At 50.4% G+C, this 17,473-nt stretch overlaps 1 protein-coding gene across 1 annotated transcript in view; it reads right to left on the reverse strand.

The window, feature by feature from the left end:
- ZFHX3 (zinc finger homeobox 3) overlaps positions 1–11,565 on the reverse strand; it is a 153,615-nt gene extending 142,050 nt beyond the window's left edge. Inside the window, 2 exon segments of the mRNA XM_057399909.1 lie at positions 11,074–11,440; positions 11,542–11,565. The gene's annotated coding sequence lies outside the window, so the exon portion shown is untranslated.
- Between the last annotated feature and the right edge of the window lie 5,908 nt (positions 11,566–17,473).

Below are 17,473 nucleotides of genomic sequence, written 5' to 3' on the forward strand. Positions count from 1 at the left end.
GCATGCCTGGCAGGGTGGAAGTGCAGCGGCACAAAGCCTGCAGCAGCACAGAAGCCCAGTGTACAGCACTGTTAACAGCCCCAGCAGCCCATGGGCAGAGGTTATTTCCACCTTCAGCCCCAAGCAGGGACCAGCTCCTCCTTCCACAGCAGGAGGACTGAGCTGCTGCACAGCCAGTCCTGGAAGGCTACACAGGGATGTTTTTTGTTTGACCACGCTGAGATCTTAACAAGAGAAGACACTAAATGAATTTTAAAAATTAGTAATAACAAAATAAAACACCAAATGCAGAGCCTTCCTCTGCAGCAGCCCCACACCAAACACACACTCAGGCCTAATTCAACACCCTTTAAGCTAGCACAGCAGCAAAGAGGCAGTCCTGCCATTGCTCCTTTGGGAAGGGCACTCATCCCTGCCTCTGCGCTCCCCCTCTCTACTTCAGCACAGCATTTTCTGCAGCAACATACCTTAGGACACAATTAGTTCAAATTAAATGGAAGATAACAATAAAATAAACAATTAATAGAAAATTTTGAGGAAGCTTTGTTTTTTTCCCCTCCTTTGGCAGTGTTTCTAACCCCTGTCCCTCCCCTAAACTACTTCCCCATCCCACTGTACCAAAGCTCTGTGCCAGCAAAAAGAAAAAGCATCCAAGGCAAGACTGCCCTTAGCAGCAGTATCTGCTTCAAATACATGCAAGACTTTGGTCTCTGCGACACCGCTCTTGGTCCTGCCTCATCTTGCCCCTATGCAGCACCAGTGAGCCCTCGGGATTCACTTGCCAGAGTCCGTATCCATAAGCAAACCACAGAAGTTCAATGGCCAGCGTGTGAACACAGCATGATTTCTTCACCAAGGCATAAACCTGCTTGTGGACATTGTTTTGGTTCGAAATCGACTAGATTTGGTACAACTTGTAACTGTTTCCAATTCAATTACACCAAACATAAATAAACCATTCTTGAACTGAAAATAATGTCCACAGGGCATTCTAATGTGTAAGTAAATCCTTTGAAAAAATAATAATAAATCAATGCAAACTTTTCCAAGCAGGAAGGGTTGCTGGTAAGCAGAGGGTATTTGTTATGAAAAGCTTTGAAACAGTCAGAATTAGAAACCAAGCACAGCTTTTTACAAGACAATTCTCAGAGCTGAATTGCATTGTTTACTTAAGACAGTTAAAAGGATATCACCAGCGTGAAATGAAGTCAACTTCAAAGTCACACAGTTTCAAGTCCTAAACATGCCACAGCAATCTCATTTTAGGAAAACACATGCTCTATTTTTGTTAAGTGTTTCTCTTCCTCTGCTGTGCAAGGGGTTCTTGCAAGGAAAAAGGAACCTTAAAAAAAAAAAGACACAAAACCCACCAAACCCCACTTACACTCCACACACAATGAAACCACTAAAGAACAAACCCTATTACCCTCTCTGCTACAATACCCAAAGTAGCTGTTTCTACCAAAAGGAGCCTTATTTTATCACTATCTTCTCCTTTTGTAAATGATCTGTACCATAGGACTCTCAGTCCTCTTTTATATCTAGTTGTCAGGAGGTAGGTGCAGCCCCCAAAAGCAGTTTCAGACATCATCTTTGCAGCTGTAACTGCTTTGGGATCCTCTTGCTGGATCTGTCACATGCTCCAGCAGTGACCTGGGGAGCAGAAGCAGGAGGAAGCTTGCTTCTTCCAAATCGTACCTGTCCCTTGCCTGTTTTGCTATCAGAAGGCTGACTCCAGACCCTCTTCCTCTGCTCTCCCAACAGCTGCCCGGGTTGGGCATAGGCACGAGCATCACTTCGGACCATCTAAAGGGATTGACCCGTTCAGCACTCAGATACAGTAACAAAGCGAGTGGAAGCCTTAATGAAGGCAAATTAAAACACAAGTGGAGAAAGTATCCATTCCTGCTCCATAATCCAGCAAGGCCTCCAACAAGACTGAACGGGGAAAACTGCAACAAAAATACCACCTTTTCCCTCTTGGCACACTACGTTTAAATGGAAGGCTATGGCTTTTATTCATTTTCAACATGCAGAAGACCCACTGGGCACCCTCAGTACTCCCTGTCACTTTCCACCCAGGTTCTCCTGCAGTCAGGAGTAGACATCAGTGGGGGGATTCGATCACCACATCAACCCTGGAGCCTCCAGCAGGGGTGCATCAGCAACCTCCTTCCTCACTCCCACCATCCTCACCAGCCCCAGCTGAAGAAGGCACAGCATGAATTCAGCAGCAGACAAGATCTTTGCTCCCAAACATCCTGCTGGCCAGTTTGTTTCTGTTTAGGCGGCACCTAAACCTCTGAAGGTCTGAATCCTTGGGAAAGCTCCACAAGGCACCAGCTTCTCCTGCATGGGGAGAAGCAGGCAGTGGGAAGGGAGCTGGTTTGATCATGCTCTTTGCTTTCTGTAATAAACTACAGTGGGGTATTTCTTGTTTGGCCTCAGCAGCTCAGCAAACTGCCATTGCACTGTCCCTGCCCTGGCATACTAGGAGAGGCCCAGCAATGTATTTGACAGAGAACAGAGCTCAGCAAACAGCTTCATCACACTGAAAATCTGTGACAGGGACACCAGTAACCCATGATCTCAAGAGGATGGCCAGTGCTTCTTGCAGAATCTCATCAAAAGCATCTCACTAATTATTGCTACTTCAAGGCTTCCCACCCAGAGGAAAGAAGGGGCTGAGAAAAAGATGGCTGAAGGAAGAAAAGCAGAGTCCTGACATTCAGCGCCTGCAGTAACCAGTTTCAAAGCCCAGCAGTCTGTGAAAGGAAATCTCAACTCCAAGGAAAGAGCACCTATCCCTTCAGAGTCAGAGAGTAATGCTATTCAGAGAACCATCAATGGAGGACTGCTTGGTTGGACACTTCCAACAGCAGGAAGACCTTGCAGCAGGTTTCTGGCAATGAGGTGTAGAGACCTGGGCACAGCTGGGAGGTTTCAACGAAGACCAGTTAGTTGTGCTACCCCTACTGTGAGCCTGAGCCCTGCCAGTACGGCACAGAACAGAGGTCAGCCTTTGTTCTCCTCTGCATGCTCTGAGCCATCCCCTGAGCTTCCAGAGGTTGGCTCGGATACTCAAACATCTGCAGTGAAACCATGGCAAGCCTGCCATGAAGGTTGCCTCTCACACAGGACACACCACCTGGGGATATCCAGGATCTTATGCAAACCTCCAGCACTTCCACGCTGCTCAGATTAAAGGGGAATTGGTGGAGAGGCTGGATAAAATAAGGCAACCACGGAAAAAAAATCTGGCACACATCACACACATCAACTCAGTGAAAGAGCTGGCACAGACAAGAAGATTCACCCTTCCCCTCCTCCATCACCCTAATAAAGGTCAACCGAAGCAGGACGGACAACGATCCCAATGAACAAGGCCTGAGACCAGGCAACTGCAGTGACGAATTGAGGAACAGGGCCCTGCTGTGCCGTGTGGGAGTACAGTCACCTGGGTGACACACAAGTACTGCGGGATGCTCGGCCCAGTTCAGACCTGCCACGTTACTACAAATGCATCACCCTGCTGCCTCACTCTTCTCCAAGATGCCAGAAAAAAATTTGCCAGCATGTGCAAAGCACTAGGAAACAAGGCAGGCCAACAGCATGAATTACTTCTCCTATGACATCCTTCTTTAAGGACTCCAGCGCAACCATGGTTGCACTGCAGCCACGGGTGGGAAGGTATCTGTGTGCTGGAAAGCAGGGGGTACAAAGTGAAACATCTTGTGAGCTATTAGAGGTGGGGGATTGGGAAAGTAACACAGACCAAGATTTGAGGATGTAACAATGCTCTGGGAATTTAAAACATTATGATTTTTCATAATTAACCCTCACTTATAGTCTCTGCTTGTGAACTATGTATTATCCCATTCCATACTCCAGCTGAGGCAAACTTTGGTGGCTTGCCCAAAGTCAGCGTCAGAGCTAAAACAGATCTTTTCACTTCCAAACAAGCTCACAGTGTTAAGCTGCTTTTAACTGTCTCTGCGGAAGATGAAAAACAGCAAGAAGAAAGGAATTGGGGAAAGAAGTATGTAAGACTAAAAGGGACAAAATTAACAGGAGAAAATTAAAGAGGAGAAATTTAGGCTCTGACATCTGAAGGAGATTTCGAGGAGCAAGTATCTGGGTGCTGCAGACCAGCAGACCACCCTCCCTCCCCAGAGGAAAGGCCGGAGCTCCCACTCCTCAAAGCTGGAGATGAAAGCACTGGCAGCAGCACCCTGGGGTGTGCATGGTCCCAGTGGGTGCTTCACTTCCAGCGGCTGGGCCCAGCACTGCCCTGGGAACCTGCAGTCCCCTGGTCCCCAGCAGCACTGGGTAAGGAAGTGCTGCTGCTAGCCCCAGTGCCAGAGCTGCTTGGCTCAGCAGTGTGTGAACCAGGCCACCTCCGAGCCCCTTTTTGCTGGGAGACCGAGGCACCTCGCCTGAGACACCAACAAAGCAGGAGGTTAATTTGAAGCTCAGAGCCCCGCTGCCGCGCTTCCCTCTCCCCTCTCCCTCCCTTCTCGCTCTCCTTTCTGTGCAAAGCCTGACATCTACAGTTCTGTCGGGCGCAGTCAGGGTGCTGCGGTGGGAGCCACGCAAGGACAGCGGGGATGCGGTGGCTGGGCACGCTCCGGTCCTCCACCCCACCATGGCCACCGGCCTGGCTGCACTCGCTCCTCTGCCTGCAGAGCAACACAACCTCAGCCCAGCCAGGGCACACACCGCAAAGCCCACCCCGGCAACGCTGCCCAGTGGTACCACTGAAGCCTCAGCAGCCACCACACACTGCTGAAGCTCGTTTAAGCCCAGCTTCTGCTGCTGTGCATGGACTGCCAATGCCATCAAACAGAGCAAACCAAGGGAGCTACAGCCTCGTGGTATCACTTCTGCAGCTATACTGCAGGAACTTGCTGCACCCCAACACCTCAGGAGCAGCCTTTCTGCTCTACTTCCATATGTGTCCAAGGGTCTGCGCACCAGCTTCTGCAACACAAGACGCATGGTGAAATGCACAACCTGGAGTGCGCAGCCTGAATCCAGAACATCTTCAACATTTTCATGCTGCAGAACAGCTTTAGTTAGCAGATCCTACAACTGTCAAACATACGCTCAAGATACCAAGCAGCTCCGTGCTTCACACACTCCCCCTGCTAAGTCTTCTGAACTAATCTCCAGGCCTGCTAATATTACATGGTATTTCACCAAAAATGCCTTGAAGAACCCCCACATTCTGCATCATCCCAAACAACATGCACCTGATGGCAGCTCTCAGCCCAAACAAGGTACATTTGACAACAGCTCAGCTGACTGTGCCTCTGCACCCCCCTTGCCACCCCCTTCTTTACTCAGCTCCTTTGCAAAGAGAAGGAATAGACCAAAAACCTCCCAGCCTGTCACCAGACATCACAGACGCTCAGAAAACCCAACAATCCAACCTCTCAGAATCAGGCACATCATCGTGATGCTACTATCAACATTTAAGTATGCGCTCTGAATTCTGCAGGGAGCATCAGTCTGTTTGCACAAGACAGTTAGTGGCAGCATGGCAAAAGGAGGGTTAAAACTCCTGCTACTAAATCAAGCCAACCAGCCATTTTGGAACTAAGCTACCACTGGCCAGGGAAGTGCGGCTGCACGTATGAGACACATGTGAAGTGGGATGCAGGAGGTGGGATGCAGGGTGCTTTGCTGCCAGAGACCAAAGAGGTCAGGAGCAGCTCCCAGAGCATGTCTGCTCCCATCCTGCCCAAGGAGGGACCAACTGCCCAGCAGGCACCCTTGTGTCATCAAAACAAACATTTACTAAGAGCTAACAGAGTGTCACAGACCCTGCAGATTCCACTTTCCCAGATACTGGGGGTGGGGGAGGATGGGGAAAACCTTTTCACGAGACTTGCCGTGCACATCATCTGCTCCAGCATCACTGCCGAGCAAGGGAACCAGTGTGGCTCAGCCCTCATCAGATTTAAGACCTGTAAGCCTGGGTACTACAGGGCCAGCACCCTCCTGCTCCTCAGCAATGTGCACTACGCAGTGCAAAACACCAAGAAATGTTTGTTTTCTGGGGATAGGAAAAACCCACATTGCTGCTCTGCTTTTATTAGCAAGAGTCATGTTTGGCACTAGTGACATAATGAAATTACAATAAACAGCTAAGTGTTTTTCTCTCAGCAGCAAACTCAAGGACAAAGCAGGGTGGCTGCAGCCTACCCATGGCGGGGCATCTGAAGCCCAGACTGTCCTACCGCCCTTCCACCCCACACAGCCAGGCTCCAGACCCCTCCTGGGATGTGCTGGGAGCCACTCGCAGCGGTGACTGCACAGCCACCAGCACATGTCTCCCTTCTGACAACCCCAACCAAGAATTAACTTTGGATGGGGATGAACTTTAACTGTATTTACAGTCAGCCTCTGGAAACACACACAGCACACACCACACATGGATGCCACCACTCTGCAGCCATGGAGATCACCCACCTCCTGCACTGACAGATGGACATGTCTGTCCAGCTGAGCCGACGAGGAAGCGCTGGAAAGCACTTCCTCCTTCACTAGCACGGCAGGACCCGAGCGAGGCCCGCAGTATCTACCAGGGGGAGGAGAATCACCAACACAAGTTGGGTGGCGTGGCCCACTGTCACACCGGTAGCTGCAGCACAGGTACACACAGGGACTTCCAGGTCCAGTGGGATCCCGAACCCGGCATCGAGAGCCACTGCCTCCTGGTCACCAGCTGCAAGGGAAGCCCTACTCACCCACCCTGTTTGATTGTTGGGTTTTCTAAAAACTAGCTGGTTATTTCTCTATTTCTCCAGTCCCTGCCTACAAACAACCCCAACCTCGGGAGCAAACACAAATGCATGAATCACAGATGAGAAACAAAGCAGGAGGTGGGATGGGCGGCCCTGCTCCCTCCTGCCCTCACCTCACCTCATGGCGCGAGGCAGTTATATTTAGGTACCGCCACGGTCTGCGGTGCTGCGGCCCCCCTCGGGCACGGCGCAGAATGCAGATTTTCCAGACAACAGACCACAACAGCTCCGTCAAAACCATTAGAGGCTGCGGCGCCCAGGCCTGCGCACAGATGTTTTGATTCCCACTCTCCTGCCACAGCAGCCCTCAGCGGCCCCGGCGCTGCTATGCGCTGGACGCTCAGCCCGAATGTCGGCTGTCAAGGGCAGGAGTGAGGAAGGCAGGGCAGCCTCGCTCCACAGGGGAGATGTTCCTCTCTCTGGTCTGCCCTTGCTGGCCTCCCCCAGGAGCTCCCAGAGGGTGTGCGCTAACGCCCCACCATAAGAAAACAGAGGCAATGCAGGAGGGCAGCCCCATGGTCACCCTGCTCCAGGCCCAAGGGATCTCCCAGGCCGAAACCCTGCAGTCAGTCATTGCCCACAGCCCCATAAGCAGCGACTGGGTCCCACACATGGCCAGAACGGAGAATCGGGCGAGACCCAGCTTTGTCTATGTCTCACCTCTTCCGGTGGCCAGACTCGGCTCTGAAGCCATGCAAAGGTCAAACCTCGGCCACGTTCTAGCGAAGGGAAACAGAGTTGTGAAACACTTGGCCTCCTCCCAGCCCATTCCTCCTGAACCACACCATCTCCCCAGCACAAACACACCTCTCGCTCCAGCACCACCAGCAGCACTAGCACCTACGAGAAGATGGTTGCTGAAAACTCTCCCACCGCAGATAAGCAAGTCCAACACCGGCAGAGGAAACGCTCAGGCAAGGGAGTCCAAACCCCAGCAGAACAGTGTGTGAATAAAGTTGATGTAAAAGCCAACTAGTCATTTTTCAGCTTCTCCATTCAACATTTTTATTATTAGTATCATCACTACTGTTAGTATTTTATAAAGCAGGAGCGTTAACAGGCAGGCTACCACAGCCAGCCATATGTACATGAGTTGGGATTTAGCAATCCCCGCCGAAGCTGTTCAACTGCTAGCCAGGCCCAAAGTAAATCTGCTCCTCAGTGCTGCTCTTGGCCTCTGGCACAACACCATCGAGACCAGGGCGGGGGGTCAGAGCAGAGGGATGAAAGAGGGACACGCGCCTTTGCCTTTGTCAAAGCAGCCACTGCCGGGCCACGGTTTGACAGCAGCCACGACAAGGCCAGGTGAAGGTGCCAGGCCCCGCACCGCCTCCGCCACCGAGCAGCACCTTGGCTCGGTCCTGTGGGAACAAAAGGCAGCAGCAAGATAGGAGGGAGGGCATCGGGTTCCCACAGCTGAAGGCCAGCGCTGCTGTGAGCCGCACCGCTGGTGTGCGGGAGAAGGGCTGCAGCGGGCTTCCCGCTGGCCACTGTTCCCAAAATGACCATGAATGAAAAGGAAAGAATGGGAAAAAAAAAACAAATGCAGCAAAGCAACCTCTGTGTCTAGGCACAGAGTTCCTCTACTCTTTAATATGTCTTGTCTTTGCTTTTGTTTCTGACCGAAGTCGGCCTGCGGAGCAGGACCCGGGCAGGAGGGCAGCTCAGGAAGCCTGCACAGGAGAAGCCCTCAGCTGGGAGGGCGAGCAAGAGCCCTGGGCCTGGTGCTGCACGGCAGCGGGGAGCCCAGTGTAGCCCTACGGGTGGCTGCTAGAGCCGAAGCACCCTGCTCCATGACCACCCTCCACTCAGCTGCTCTCCAAGCCTCAGCCGGTGCCGCAGCCGAAAAGCCACGCTCCGTCTTGTGCTTAATGCCGGACCAGACAGTGCTCCCTAATGAGGGAGCATTACAATCAGCTTGTAATGCTGAATTTTTAATGCTGCCGAGGGCTCTGTTACATACTGAAGGGGAAGCGGGCACAGCGGGCGGTCGGCAGGGTGCCTGCTCCCCCCCAGGCCCCCGGCAGACCCTCGCACCCCTGCCCCGCCGCTTACCGCCAGCACTGTGGGACGGGGTGCACGCAGCACCCATCGGAGCTCCTGCCTGGCCGGGAGCCTCGTGCAAACTTTCCTCAAGTGCGTGGAGAGGTGATGCCAAAAGCTTCGCTCTCCTCTCCACCAGAGCTCGGCCGGGAAGCAGTTTAAAAGCAAAGTTCATGAACATGTTAACTGCATGCTCTTGTATGTTCTGTACATACAGTCTGCACTGCTGCTCACAGTAATACCCTAAGACTGTAAATCTATAACCACTGCAATGATTTAGTGATTAAAAACATGATAACATATTGTGTAACTGCAAACCACAGAATCCCTGCCAACTCTCCTCCAAGATACAGGAACAAAAATACAGAAAATGTGTTGCTTGCAGCAGTCTTCCTAAACTCAACGGAAAGATTTTAATAATAATAATAATAATGAAAAAAAACCAAACCCAGCCCTAGACATCAGAAAAAGGCTGGATACAATGCAAAACTGGGAAAAAAAAAATTAAATGACAGAGTTTTAAATACAATTCTCGCTCTAACAAATTACAATCTAAACATGCCTCTCTTTTTTTTCTCTTTTTTAAGTTTGTCGTAACTGGAATAACTGGTCTTGTGTGATGTCTTGCATATTCAAAGTGCTTTGTAATAGGATACGGAGACCAAACCTTATTTGCCTAAACTCAATGGGTTTTATTTTTTCCCCTTCCCCCCCCCCCCCCCCATTTCTTTTCATTTTCCTTCCTTCCCCCCACCTTTTCTCCCCTAATGGGGGGGGGGGGGGGGGGGGGGGGCAGGAGGGAGCTGTGGGGGAGGCAAAGGAAGAGAGGTCTTTAAGCTGAAAAGAAAATACCTGAAAGGGGAGGCTGCAGTCTGTAATACAGTGAGGAAAGCCAAATATTATATATGTATTTTTAAAGGCAGCTGTGGGAGTTTTGGCCTCTGAGCAGACAACTTGACCCCGTCCTCACTATTCTCTTATTTCCCCCATCGCAGGATCCCTGCACCTTCAGTGGGATTCGAACTCAATGTGACCCTAAGGAGGGAGTCACCGAGCCTCCAGAAAATTGCTCCATATTAAACAGGAGCGAGAAGTGGAGAAAGACAGACAGAGGGCCGAGGAAGGGATGCAGCTGTATTCCATATCTTCACAAAGTACAGGACAAACCCACGAGCAGCTTCAAGCCCAGCTTGAAAGAGAAACAGCCCTTTCTCAGAGCAAAAGAAATATTTCTATTTTAGAAAAAAAAAAAGGGGGGTGGGCAAAGGAAAGTTTAGCAATTTAAATTAAAAATAATGCTAATAAATAATAGTAATTAAGAAAACACAACAAAAGCAAAACAAACGTAACCTAAATGATAAATATCGCAGTGAAGCCCGCGGGTGCGTGCCACACGCGTGCACACAGAGCCCCACGGCAGCGGCCGCGGCTCCGCGCACCCCGGCTCCGCTCGGGAGGGCTGGCTCAGGAGCCGCCTTCCCTCCGCGGGCGAGGAGCACAGTTTATTCAGAGAAATCAATAGGAAAGAGCATTTGCAAATATTTAGATAAGCGCCGTACGATTCGGCATTAAGTAATTAAAAACTGAAACTGAGAAGGGGGATCGGCCTACAGCGCCGTTCGCTGCTTCACCTCCCCATCCCCCTAGCCGCATTCTTCCCAAAACCGAGCCTGCCCGCGGAAAACAAAAATCGGAATTACTCGGGCTCGCCAGGCCGCTCCGGGGCCGCTCGGGCGCGGCGCCCGGCCGGGCGGAGGCGGGTGGAGGGCCGGGCCGGGCCGCCGGCGCCGGGGCAGTTTCGGGCACTTCTTCGCCCCTTTGTTTTCCAGCGCGTCCCCGGCGCTGCGCGGCCGCGGGGTCCGCCCGAACGGCCTCTCTCTCCCCACGGGGTCCCGGGGGGCGCCGGACCCCCGCCGCCCGCGCCCCGCCGCGCACAAAGCGGTGCAGCGCCGAGCCTCTCCGCGCCCCGCGGCCATGGCCCGGCGGGCGGGGCGGGGGCTCCGCGTACGCGCAACGGCCCCCGCGGCGCCGGCACCTGCGCGTCCCCGGCGGCGACGGCGGGGCTCCGGGACGGCGAGCGGCACAAAGTTTGCTGGGGGATCCGGGGCGGTGGGTGGGAGCGGGCGGGAGGGGGGGCCGGACCAGCCCCATGCAAAGCAGCCCGGGCGCCCCGAGCAGGAGGAGCCCGAGCGGGGGACAGGGCAGAAAAGTTGCCACTTACGCGGTCGCTGCTCCGGCGGCGGCGGCGCTTTTAATCCCGGGCGGCGGCGCGGGGGCTACAGATCCCATGCAGGCTGCGGCGGCTGCGGCGGCAGGAGCGCACTCCGCGGAGGGGCCCGGGGCAGTAGCAGCAGAAGCCGTGGGCAGCAGCCGGAGCCGAGCGGGAGCCGCCGCCGCCGCCGCCGCTGCCCAGCAGCAGCATCGTTGTCGGGGAGTTTGCAGCCCCCCGGAGAGAGGGGGCCGCGGGCGGCGGCAGCAGCAGCAGCGGCGGCGGCGGTCGGGTCGGGTCGGGGCGGAGCGGCGCGGCGCGGAGCGGAGCGGGCGGCGGGGCTGGCGGTCGCCGGAGCAGGAAGCGCCCGGACTCAGATCTGATGATTGGGAAGAAAAAAAAACTCTTTGGATCTTTATTCTGCTAATTAGTTTCCTGCAAAAAATGGCTGATTAGTGCAGTGCGCATGTGCCTCATTACCCAGGCACGACGGGAAGGGCTAATTAGCCACCTTCTGGATCAATAAGATTCAGCCCAGGCGGCGGGGGAGGGAGCGAGCGAGCAGGAGCGGGCGGGGGGAGCGCGGCGGCGGCGCCGCACCGAAACTTGGGGCAAGCGGCCGGCCCCCAGCCCGCGGCGGGGGGGGCAGCTCCGCGCCCAGCCGCGCAGCCCTGCGTCGGGGAGGGGGCGCGCGGGCCGCCCGGCGGCTCCGCTCTTCTCCGCACAGCTCCGCGGCAGCGGGGCGCTCCGCTGGGCCACCTGCCCCCCGTGCCCCGGGCGGAGCCGCGCCGGGCCGGGCCGAGCCTCGCCGCCGAAGTTTGCCCGGGAGGAGCCGGGAAAGTTGCGCCGGCAGCGAAGCGCAACTTTGTGCCGCCCCGGTCGCGGAGCTTGGCGGAGCGGCCCCGCAGCGCCCATCCCCGCGGCGTCTGGCCAGCGCCCGCTCAAACTTTGCGGCCGCCGCTCCGAAGTGGGACAGCGGATCGATGCGGCCGCACCCGGCCTCGCTGGGAGCCGGGCTACAGGTTTCACCAGCCATCGCTGGCAACAGCTTTGTCATTTTCTAAAAATAAGAAGCTAAAAGTTATTGTAGAAGAAGGGGCTTTTTTTGTCCCCCGCACAATGTGCCTTTTGTGAGTTTAATGCCATTCCGGGGCTCTCTATAGCCCCGGACAATGGGGAACTCCAGGAGGCGGCTGTGCCTCTGCCTTTTTTCTTTCTTGCTTTCTCTTTTCTTCTTTCTCTCCCCCCCCCCCCCCTTTTTTTTTTCCCCTTTTTTTTTCTTTTTTTAGGAAAGGATGCAACATTCCTCCAGTCCCAACAGAACTTATGGTTTGATTAAATAAATATTTCTGTAGCCTTGCGGTAACATTTTTCACTTTCTGCTCGGGTCCATCTGAGATTATTATTTAAAATTTTTATTTCCAGCAGCTCTTCCCTCCCCATTCCAGCCCTAGCGAAAAAATGTAGATGATCGTTGGGAATGTGGGATTTGAATTTTAGGAGGACCAGTAAAGAACCTCTCTCCAGGCTTCAAGAATATGTTTTCTTCATCTTACTGTAAGAGACTCTTGCTACTGGCAGAAATGAAGCTGAATTAACTTATCTCTCTTGAAAATCTAAAGAAGCTTTGCAAATTGCTGCTTTTTTTTTTTTTTTGCCTTTTTTTTTTTCCGTTTTAATTTTTATTTTTCTTAGTAACCCAAGTAATTAACTTCCCGGTTTGTTTCATAGCACTGAACAAGGAATGCAGTTGCGGTCAGTTTTTCCATTTGGGAGAACCTTAATATAGATGTATTTTATACTGAAAGGTAATAAACTGCATGTTTGTTAATAAGTATTTGTGATGAAATGTATCCAGCTTTCCAGGTTTTTACGGTGGGGGATAGTCCTTTGAAATTTTGACAAGTCCCTTTCAGTGGGATGGGGGATTGAAAGAAGGGGGAGATGATCAGAAATTGAATAAGGGCTGTACTTGTTGGTACAGTACTGTAAGTGCCTTACATTTGGAAAAGGTATTCACAGGTTTTTAGACTTGAGTTTTAATACGTACCATAGTTCTATGAGTTTTATAAATGCAGCACTGAGATGTACTGTTGAGATGGGCATGCTATGCGTGGGTTCTGGTGGGTTGCTAAATGCATAGACTCCAGTATGTTACCAGTTTGCCTTTAAAAGCTGCCCTTCAAAATGTGTAAAAATACATTTGTCTAGCTTCATAGAAGAATAATTGTTACTTGCCCTTCCAAAAAATGAGAAAAAAGGAAAAAGGAGAAAAAAAAAACCCAAACAAAACCACCACCACCACCCCACCCCACCTCCCCCAAGAAAAACAAAAAGTAAAAAAAAAAAAAGGGGGGGGGGATGGTGGGGAAAGCCCAAATCCAAACCAACAAGCCTTGGGCAGGTTAGATTTTTCAGGGCTGCTTGGTGCGCTGTCTGTAAAGGTGCATGTAATTTGGAACTGTTGTTTGTGCTGCATATGAAACAAACATGTTCGGATGATGAAGTTGAGGTGAGAATAAAGTAATCCTTGTCTTTTGGTACTTGGTGTAACTTAGAAGGAGCGCGTGTTTTCAGCAGAGGCTGTAGATCTCATGGACCCGGCTGGGAATGAGTGCTGCCTGTGTACACACTTTTTGCAGAGCAAAGAAAAAGTAAATATGTGGAGAAGGTGGCAAGTAAATCTAGTAACTGTTAATGCTCCAGAAATAGTCACCTTCACAAGAACATGTTCAAACGCTGTCTGGTAGCCATGTACATTTTCTTTGCATTTGCATCGCGAATTCTAGATTTGTGTTGCTGTCCTCTAATTTCCCATGACAACATATGGATCCCATAAATGCAAACATGCCGGAGTGCATCTGTCTGAGTAGTTAACACAAACCAAACATCCCCCTGTTCAGCAGCTCTGCTGCTCCTCCGGCCATGCTGCGCTGTGCCCTCCTGCGACAGCTTCTCACTGCTCCTGCGTTCTTGTACGTTCATGCTCCCGAGGTGATCCCAAGTGCCTCGAAAGGGAGGAGGGCAGCAGGCGCCAGGGTCAGAGGTGCTGAGGGCTGCAAGGGTTGAGTGGGGAGCACACTCTGTGGCCCCCCACCCTCCTGGGAGCTGGGTCCAGCCCGTGCAGGCTCTGTGCTGGGGTCAAGTCCTTGGACATCTTCCTTCCCCTCCTGGCGAGGACAGAAGATGAGGCTGGGGAGGGGAATGGTCACCTGGAGCCATGGCAGAGGTTTGCCCCATGTTATGGACATGGCCATCCAGAGCCTGGGGGATAGAAGAGCTCCCAGTTCTACTGAAGGGGCAGAAAAAGGTGATGAGGTGTGTCTGTGTGTGAAAAGAAGGGACTGAACGAATGATGGCTGCAGGACCAGCCAGATAAACCACTGCACAAGTACAAAAATAAAGAACTGAGGAATAATTTGTACAGGAATCGTTAAGTATGATTACACATACGTGCATGCATTTCTCCTCTTGAAAATTTACTTCCCTTAAGGTTTCTTTGTTCTAGGCAAAAAAAAAAAAAAAATCACTAAAAAAGACAGTTGCTAAAATATAAGAAAGGACTACCCTTGGTTTAGTTAGAAATCTTGATAAAACCTCATCTGTAGTACTACAGATACCTCTTGATACTGTGTTTGTTTCTTTACACATGCATAGACAGGATTTTTTGGTCCAAATAACCTTTAATATGCTTAGTAGAATGAAGCTCTCAGTATCAGATTTGTGGGGAAGAATGATTTTTTCCATAGGAAACTTGTTAAAAACACAGTTGAATTACTAGGTTAACTCTAATTTTTTGTCTGCCATCATATCTGATCTATTTGAATGTAGAATTGTGTAGTTCCAGTTCTGTTATTTTGAACAGATGGAGCTAATACCAGCGCTTTAAAGGAAAGTTGTTATTTGCAAAAATGTATACAGATTGGAGGAACAACTTCGAAGCAAAAGGTTTTTCTGAGGCAGTGTGTATGGCTTTCTGGACATAACTTTCAGAAAAGATGGTTGTTATCTTGGATATATAAAATGGGTAAAGCGGCTTCAGTTTTCAGCGACTTCAGAGAGTGAGTCTTCCCTTAGAAATAGGACTTGGCTGTCGAGTGGCTTTGGAGCAGCTCTGTCCTGGGCCAGATCTGCCTGGGGCTGTGGTGGAAGCAGTTGACTACAGTGAATTTTTAGGGACCACAACCATGTCCTGTTGCTCAGCATGAGGCGGCTGCACGCTGCCTCCCTCCGCCTAGTGCTGTGTGGAGCACGCTGATGCTTTGAAGAGGCCGTCTGGACATGAGGGACTAATAGATGGATAGAATAAGAAAGATATTCCAGGCTAGCTTGTTAAATTCAGGCTTTAAAAATTATTGGGGGAAGGGGGGAGAAATCCTGCTTAGAAAAAGATCTCCATAATTTCATCCACTTATGTAGCTTTGTGCTTCTTGGAAATGTGTCTGAAGAATCAGAACAAAGCGTAGAAGGCCAGAGTTCTTGAAGGAGCTCCAAATGATAAAGTCTGCCATTCATTTTAAACACAGCGTGCATTGTGAAAACACAGGTCAATTTGAAGGCATTTGTCAGATTTCCAGTTCCCTCTACTCCTTTGCAATGGAAATTTGCAATCAAATCCCTGTGCTGGAGTTGGGATGTCTGCCTTTATCAGTTGTTATTACTTTATACTCTGAGCATTGCCCAGGTAAGCTGTCTTTTCATTTAGAAAGTTTGTTTGCATAAAGTTGCATACAAGAAGAGGGGAACGCTGACATGGATTAGGCTGGAGCAGATGCAGTTATTTAGGGGTTTGGGAAGGGGGAAAGGGCAGAGGATCAGCAGCGACTGATTGCAAAGAGCTGTCTAAGCTGCAGAAGCGATCTGATACCATTTAAAGACGCTCAGCAAGAGGCATAGAAAGGGGTATTCCAGCAGCAGCATGTTTATTGTTGGGATGCAGAAATGCAGCAGGGCTCTGAAAGAGAGGGCTGAGACATGAACTACTGAGCAGTTCTGTCCACATAACAGGAATTTCTTCTGGAGGCATGTACGCATGGTTTAATGGGCATGGGGGCTGCTTACTTTATTCTGAGAGATGTGGGGGTATGCTAGAGAAGAGGCATACGTATTTCTCTAGAAGAGACACATTCTATAGGATTTGGGAGAGATTTGGGTTGGGGGGAGGAATTCAGAAGAAGGTTTGTTCTTTTCTGTTGTCTTCAATATATTTCTGTGGTTTTGGATGATTATTAAAACAAGTCTGTCTATTTTGTAATCACTGGACTTACTATAGCCACAGGGAGTGGCAGGACATCACTGGGCTATTCCAGCTACCTCCAAACGTCTGGCTTGGTTCCTGTAGTCAGGCTGAGTAAATACCCCTGAAGTCTACTAGCGGATTTTTAATATGAATTTGTTTTTTGGCAGGCCACAACACAACATGAATAGATGTGTTTGTGATGGAAATAAACACTTGGAACACATCTGTATGTTTCTTTGCTTTTTTAGAGAAATGGAGAAAAAAGTCTTGGCATTTAATTAGGACTCACTAACCTGATAAATATTGAACATCTTTTCTTTGTGAGCTGTTCTGTGTGTTCAGCGTACTCTATGGATGTATTCCACAATTGCAGTTGTTTAATGCCTGTATCACCTCATGCCTATTGTATTTATGTTGTCATCAATGTCAGATTTTAATTAAACAATTAAATCACTGTCACAGTAATTTCCCTAGAAAACTATCTTAAATGAAAAATCCCACAATAAATGTTTGGGAACCATCTTAAAGGGAAAAAAGAGGGAAATGAGTTACAAAATAACATTACAGTTCCCACGGAATTAGAAAGCACAAAAAATGTTTTCAGTATTGAGAAGAATTCTTATTTACAGGGTAGCTTCCACAACATTCACAGTGTGTCAACACGGTGACTGAAACAACCCGGCTTATCTTGTGGCTAGTCTGGGTCTTTCAGGCTGAGCTGGCGGCGGAGGGACCCTGGCCCAGGGGTGGTGCATTCCCATTGTCATCCCCCATGTGGGCCAGGATCAAGGGACAGCACTGCAAGCCTCTCATCTTTCAGTGCAAGACAGGTACCAAACGCTTCTTGGAAAACATCTGCCTTCTTCCCCTCCAAATTATTTTAGAATTAAGATGGAGATTTGCAGAAAAGCCTGCATCAAATTATTCTGTGAGTGTGAAGCACCAGTATTTGCTATACAATAACCACATACACAAAACCCAAGTTGTAAGCAGTGGGAAATCTGATCTGACATAGCATCTTTGCTACAGTTAATCAAATAGTTCATCTTTACCTCTTTCTAAATGTAAGCTCTCATTCCTCTAAAACCTGTAATACTTTGCATGGAAAAATCACCAACACAAGATGCAAAATTAATCAGACAAGAAATCTGAAAGAATCATGCTCTCAAACAT

The sequence above is a fragment of the Pezoporus wallicus genome, unplaced genomic scaffold (assembly GCF_028554395.1).
Source record: "Pezoporus wallicus isolate ANWC-B61680 ecotype Strahan unplaced genomic scaffold, APGP_CSIRO_Pwel_v1 contig_448, whole genome shotgun sequence".
Taxonomy (NCBI): domain Eukaryota; kingdom Metazoa; phylum Chordata; class Aves; order Psittaciformes; family Psittacidae; genus Pezoporus; species Pezoporus wallicus.